The sequence below is a fragment of the Zalophus californianus genome, chromosome 3, assembly GCF_009762305.2.
Source record: "Zalophus californianus isolate mZalCal1 chromosome 3, mZalCal1.pri.v2, whole genome shotgun sequence".
Lineage (NCBI taxonomy): Eukaryota > Metazoa > Chordata > Mammalia > Carnivora > Otariidae > Zalophus > Zalophus californianus.
Genome location: NC_045597.1, coordinates 153,812,060 through 153,819,011, shown reverse-complemented (window position 1 = coordinate 153,819,011; position 6,952 = coordinate 153,812,060). Strand labels below are relative to the sequence as shown.

Below are 6,952 nucleotides of genomic sequence, written 5' to 3'. Positions count from 1 at the left end.
CGTGGAAAATAACCTGTAATGACTCTTCAGTCTTTAAAAATTCATCACATGCTCAATTAAATTAACCAAGAAAAACTACTTTGGATTCCTTCATTCTGTAAACCCCTTAGGTATAGGAATGCTATTTTCTTTTCTCCATTTTTATTTTATTTTTATTTTATATTTTCCCCTCATTCCCTCATGGTTTCTTGTACTGCGTTGTGACTTCAAATACTTGTCTAATTACCTGTTCTCTGATTTTTTTTTTCCTAGTCTGGTTTAGGATGAAATAATCCGCTATGAATATAGAAAAGTAGTTTTCAGACTGTTTTAATGTAAGCCTCATGGCCAAATTTAACTGGTTTTTAGGGCTATGAGTTAATGAAGGTACATAATCTGAAAAACCTGACTTTAATTTTTCTCTTATTCTTTTGACTTTAAATCCCTTCATGGACATTTTAGGCAAGTTAGATTTTTATGATATTTATGCATTTTGTAATGTTTTATGTAACAATATTATTGCTTATTTCAAGAAATGCTTTGGATTATATGTATAAAACATACATGTATGTATTCATATTCAGAATGTGAAATTTAATTACATTTAAGAATAACTAACATGTTACCTTTCAAATTACTGAGTTAATTTATTTTGGTATTTGAAGGCTTGTATTTTGACCACTTGTATTTCATAGGGCATTAAAATCTTCCCAACTACTGTTTTATTAAACTGCTATCACATGTCTTCCCCAGCTTACACTGTCCAGGCCAAATGTTTGCTGAAAAAAAAAAAAATGCCTCATCACTTATTCACTCTCATTTTCTACCACCCTACAACAGGAATGATGATCTTACTCTTTTTTTAAAGATTTTATTTGTTTATTTGACAGTGAGAGAGCACAAACAGGGGGAGGGGCAGAGGGAAAGGGAGAAGCAGGCTCCTCACTGAGCAGGGAACCTAATGGGGGGCTTGAACCCAGGACCCTGGGATCATGATCTGAGCTGAAGGCAGACGCTTAACTGGCTGAGCCACCTAGGCACCCCGATCCCACTATTTACATAATACTGTGTAAAAGGGACAACCAGGTACTGTTCGTTTGGGCATTGTATTCAATATTGACAGTAATTTAAGGATTCAGTGGTTCATGATTTATGTGAACAATGTATAGGGCAATCTTAATTCCAGGATCACCCCCAGCCTGTTCTGGTTTACCCAGGAAAATGCCCATTTACACTGTTCTCCCAGTTTAATTATTAATCATGAGGCAGTACCCTCTCACTTTCAGAAGTATCCAGGTTTGGATAAGTATGATAACCATACTTCCAGAATATTATTCCTTATAGATATTAGTAGATACTATATATAAGAAATAATAGTTGATGGTCATAAACATCCAAAGAATGCTGGATTAAAGACATTTGAATAATTCATTTACTTTTTATTTTCTAAAGGTATTCTCTGAAAATTTACTATGATAATATATGCTGTGCTTTTTCTCCCCCCAAAGTTAATTTGATATGACATATTAGCAAATCTTATTTCACACACATTTTTTTTTCATGTAGCATTTCTGGACCGATATATAATACTTTGGGAAATAACGATCTAGTGGCATTTGTGAAAGTACACTCTCTACTCTGTTCTCAGATACATTCCTAACCCTTCTGCTTTCTGGTTCTTTTGCTATGTTTTAGCTGGTACTTCATTTCTTTTCTGTAAGTCCCTATTACATGTAGCTAAGGTGACCACATAATTTATCAACTGAACAGGAAAAGTTTTGACAGTAAAAGGGAACTCCACGAATAATTACATAGAGACAACAAGCTTAACCCAGAATTGTCCCAGGTAAACCTTGGCGCACCCGATCAGCCTAAGAGCACATTTAGAAGTCTACTATCCTCATAGATGAGGTGGGGAAAGTGCCCTAAATGAATTAACTCATGTTTTATAATTGGCTTCTTCCAAATTGATTTATCTCCATTTAAGATGTCTATCTTTGACAGATTCCCTTTAGGTGTTGTACATCTACAGCTAAATAGCGAGGAATGTGTATTGTAATGTACAAGATATTCTCATGAATACATTGCTTCACTTAAAAACTCTTATTTAGAAAGGCTCTGCACAGGTTGCTCAAGTAGGAATAAAATTTATTGTTAACACCAAGACTAATTAATATTCCAGGAAGTGAACAAAAAAATAAATATCATAGATAAGAATAAAACTTTCCCTGAATATATTTTTCTATTTTGCGTACATCACCACCAACATTTATTAACAAATCTAAAATGAGATAAATGTGTTAGGCATTTCTGAGTTCATTATAAAAGCTAGGATTCGTTTTTATACCTCACAATGGGTTAAATAAGGGTACATGAGATTTGGGAGAATGAAAGTTATACTCACCTTAATGCCAAAAGACTGGTCAAAATTAATGGTAATAATTTATGTCATAGGAATGATGTTCACTTAACACAATATCTTTAGGAACATTCTAGCCTGAAAAACTGGTACCTGTTAGGAATTTATACCATTACTTAATTTTTTTAATCAATACTTCTAATGCATAAAATAGAAAAATATAAAAGAAGTGTAAATGTGGGGTGCCTGGGTGGCTCAGTTGATTGAGTGTCTGCCTTCGGCTCAGGTCATGGTCCCAGGGCCCTGGGATCAAGCCCCAGGTCAGGCTTTCTGGTTGGCTGGGAATCTATTTCTGCTTCTGCCTCCCCACCCCCCCATGTTCTCTTTCACTCGCTCCCTCTCATAAATAAAATCTTAAAAAAAAAGAAGTGTATATATTAACTGCCATTTTTTAACTCCCCAAGTTTTAGAACTTTGCTCAGAGTTCTTGAACAGAGTTCTGCCTAGTTAGGCTGCTCATGGGAAATATATTATTGCCAAATAGAGATTTAATTCCAAGTTCATCAGTTAAGAATAAAGAAGGATATAATCATCAGATGAATATGGCTGACACATGAAAAAATAAGTCAGAGTGCACAAATGGAATATAGAGAGACTCTAAAATTCTTCAGGTGCACTAACCTCTTCAAAGGTTATTAACGTTGAAAATAGATTGCTTTTGGGCGCCTGGGTGGCTCAGTTGGTTAAGTGACTGCCTTCAGCTCAGGTCATGATCCTGAAGTCCCGGGATCGAGTACCACGTCAGGCTCCCTGCTCAGCGGGGAGTCTGCTTCTGTCTCTGACCCTCTTCCCTCTCGTGCTCTCTCTCTCTCATTCTCTCTCCCTCAAATAAATAAATAAAATCTTAAAAAAAAAAAAGATTGCTTTTGAATGCTGGCACTTTTTTTCCTAACATGTCCCAACTGACTAAAACACAATTAAACAGTGATTCAAACTTTCAGGACTTTAAGTCAAACTGTCAATTTGTTCAAATGCTATATTCTTATTAAGGCAATACCAAATCTGTTGCTGCAGTGATTACTGCTTTACTGAATGTCAGCTTCCAAGTATTGGCAGTATATAGGAAAGGACTACTTAACCAGGGCTCATGAAAGATTAACTGCATATTCCCTTCTAAGAATAGAGTTTAATATGTGTCATAAATAATATATATGTGTGTGTGTGTGTATATATATGTCACTAGCATGTAATTTTTACAACCTTCAATGTTGTTAAATAGGTCATAATTTTCCTCCATTTTAATTGTTAAAGAACAATCCTTTAAATATATTCTCTTTTATAATACTTGGCAATACCTATTTGCAGAGAGTGTTAACTGAAGTAAATTCCAGGTTATAGACATGGACCAACAAAACAATATAAAGATAAAATACATGGATAAATACCTTTAAATAAGAGATTTATGTTAAAATGTATACATTTATATGATATTTTTATATTCTATGTGTGAATATCTATCTACATTAGGATGTGAATGTAGAATCCACAAATCCTAATTCTATTGGAAAGAGAAAGGGAGAGAGGGAGGGGAACTATGAGAGCTCAATTTGTTTTCTAGATGCTAACATCCCTAAATAGCTCTTCAGAATTGTGAATCTACAACTTACATGCATTGCTGTCAACTAAGACATATTTAGTGCCTTACTCCCTATATAATTTAAAGAAGGAACAGGGTCATGTTTCTATTGGCTTAACGGTATTTCATTTTTCTTCCTAACTGGCAAATAAAAATAATTGTCTTCCTTTTCTTCACACATGGTTAACAGTGTTACCTACCAGAGAGAATGATGCCAAATATAATTTTAAAAATACAATAATTTTAAAAATACAATAATTTTAAAGGATACAAAGCTTAAGTAAGCTAATGATTCTTTGTATTCTCTAATCATTTGGGTTGCATGTTTGCTGGGTAATATGGATGGATGGAGAGCTGCTATGGATATTTCCTTACCAGTGCTTTGCAATATAGCAAAGAGCATGCTTCAATTTGACAAGTTGGAAAAACAAAGCTTTCAATGGATGTGAGCCTTTGGAAACTACAAAATGAGAAAAGAGCAAACATTTTAAAGTCTTTGGAAATATATCTGCTATAGCCCTAAATTCTTGGCATCGGTAGCCAAGATGGCAACTACTGCTGTTTCACAAAATCAAACAAATAAGAAATATATGTATTTTGAGTCTTCTGTATGAGAAAATCTATAGGACTGGATGAACTACTGGTCTCTACAATGTTTTTGCTTTCTATCAATTATGTTAAACTCTTCAAAATACAAGGAATCAATATTCTTTTTTTTTAAGATGTTATTTACTTGATGGAGAAAAAGTGGGAGAGGGAGAAGCAGGCTCCCCACTGAGTAGGGAGCCCAACACTGGGCTTGATCCCAGGACCCTGGGATCATGACCTAAGCCAAAGGCAGTTGCTTCACGAACTGAGCCACCCAGGTTGCCTGAATCAATATTTTTTTTGTATTCACAAATGACCACTATGCTGAATAGCATTATTTCTCACTGTTAGCAATTTCCATATTATAAAATACTATAAATGATAATATTTATAAATACATTTTACTGTAATGGAAAATCATTACTCAAAGCAAAACAAAAAAAGTTCAAAAATTAATGTTGCTAATTACTATTTGTAGTCTTGTTAAGATGAAGAATTATATCATTTTAACTTTCACAAAATGTTTCTCATAAACAGATGTCCATTGCCTTGGGTTAACCTGGATTCCAAGAAGTATCTAACGTTTGAATCATTTGTCTTCTTCTGTTTGCAAGTCAATGAAAATTAAGTACAAATTAGTCATCTGGTGCTTCAAGCATTTGAGATTATTTAAAATAGAATCATAAGGAAAAAATATTTTGTAGCAAGACTATGAAACATTAAATTTCAAAATATGAAAACTACTGAGGCTTTGGTGTTATTGCCCCCTCTATGGTATATGATTGTTAGACAGGATTATTAAAAATATGACCTGAGGGCACCTGGGTGGCTCAGTTGGTTAGGCGACTGCCTTCAGCTTGGGTCATGATCCTGGGGTCCCAGGATCGAGTCCCGCATCGGACTCCCTGCTCAGCAGGGAGTCTGTTTCTCCCTCTGACCCTCCCCCCTCTCATGTGCTCTCTCTCTCTCATTCTCTCTCTCAAGTAAATAAATAAAAATCTTAAAAAATAAATAAAAATATGACCTGAATTACAGTCTTTAGTGGTTATTAGAGGAGCACTTCTGCCCTGAAAGTACTTAGAAAGAACTGAGAGCAGAAAGGAGGACTCACCATTTCTTGTTCCTGGACATTATCCCCAGCCCACTTGTGCAGAAACTAAAGAAAATGAATCAAACTTAAAACTACAATACGAGGGGCACCTGGGTGGCTCAGTCAGTTAAGCTGCTGCCTTCAGCTCAGGTCATGATCCCAGGTTCTTGGATGGAGTCCCACATCAGGCTCCCTACTCATCAGGAAGCTTGTTTCTCCCTCTCCCTCGGCCTGCTGCTCCCCCTGCTTGTGCTCTCTCTCTGTCAGATAAATAAATAAAATCTTTTAAAAAAATAAAAATAAATAAAAATTAAAAAAAAAACTACAAGCTTTGTGCAGTGGCAGTATCGTAGCCAATGAGGTTTATCCGAGGTGCGATTATTGCTAATTGAAAAAAAACTACAATACAAAGTAAATAAAACATAGGTTTAAGAAAAAATAATGAAGATAACCATTATACTTCTCATCACCAGGGCACTCCTAGAAGAACATACACAACATAGGAAGAGAAATGCACAGTGATTAAAAATTCTTACACTCACTCAAAATATCATTCATTTGGCAGGGTTAAAAAAAAAAGAATATTTCAGAACACAAAAATGCTAAAACCAGTTATTTCTATTAAAAAAAGAGCAAATGCAATTATGTAATTAGAATAATCTAAGTATCATTATGTATATTATGTATATATTATATAAATATAAGTTAATAGCCATAGATGATTCTGATGTTAACTATGTGTTGAGCATCTACATGTTATTTTTTTTCCCATAACTTATTTAATTCCAACAATACTTGCAGTTACATACTAATAATTCCCTTATTTTTAAAATAGATAAAATATCTGGTAGGGTTATTTCCAACTTGTGGGCTTATACTGTTCATTAAAAAAGCAAAATTCTCATGGATTGGAAGAACTGATATTGTTAAAATGTCCATACTACCTAAAGCAATTTATAGATTCAATGCAATCCTTATCAAGATACCAATATTATTTTTTTACAGAACCAGAACCAGTGATTCTAAAATTCCTATGGAACCACAAAAGACCCTGAATAGCCAAAGCAATCCTGAGTAACAACAACAAAGTTGAAAGTATCACAATCCCAGATTTCAAGATATACTACAAAGCTTTGGTAATCAAAACAGTATGGTACTGGCACAAAACAGACACATAGATCAATAGAATAGGATAGAGAGCCCAGAAATAAATCCACACTTACATGGTCAATTTATCTATAACAAAGGGGGAAAGAATATGCAAGGGGAGTATACTTGATGGTGAATATACAATGAAGAA

At 34.4% G+C, this 6,952-nt stretch overlaps 1 pseudogene; it reads left to right on the top strand.

The window, feature by feature from the left end:
- Positions 1-5,979: 5,979 nt before the first annotated feature.
- On the top strand, positions 5,980-6,110 carry LOC113921049 (annotated as a pseudogene).
- The last annotated feature ends 842 nt before the right edge of the window (positions 6,111-6,952 follow it).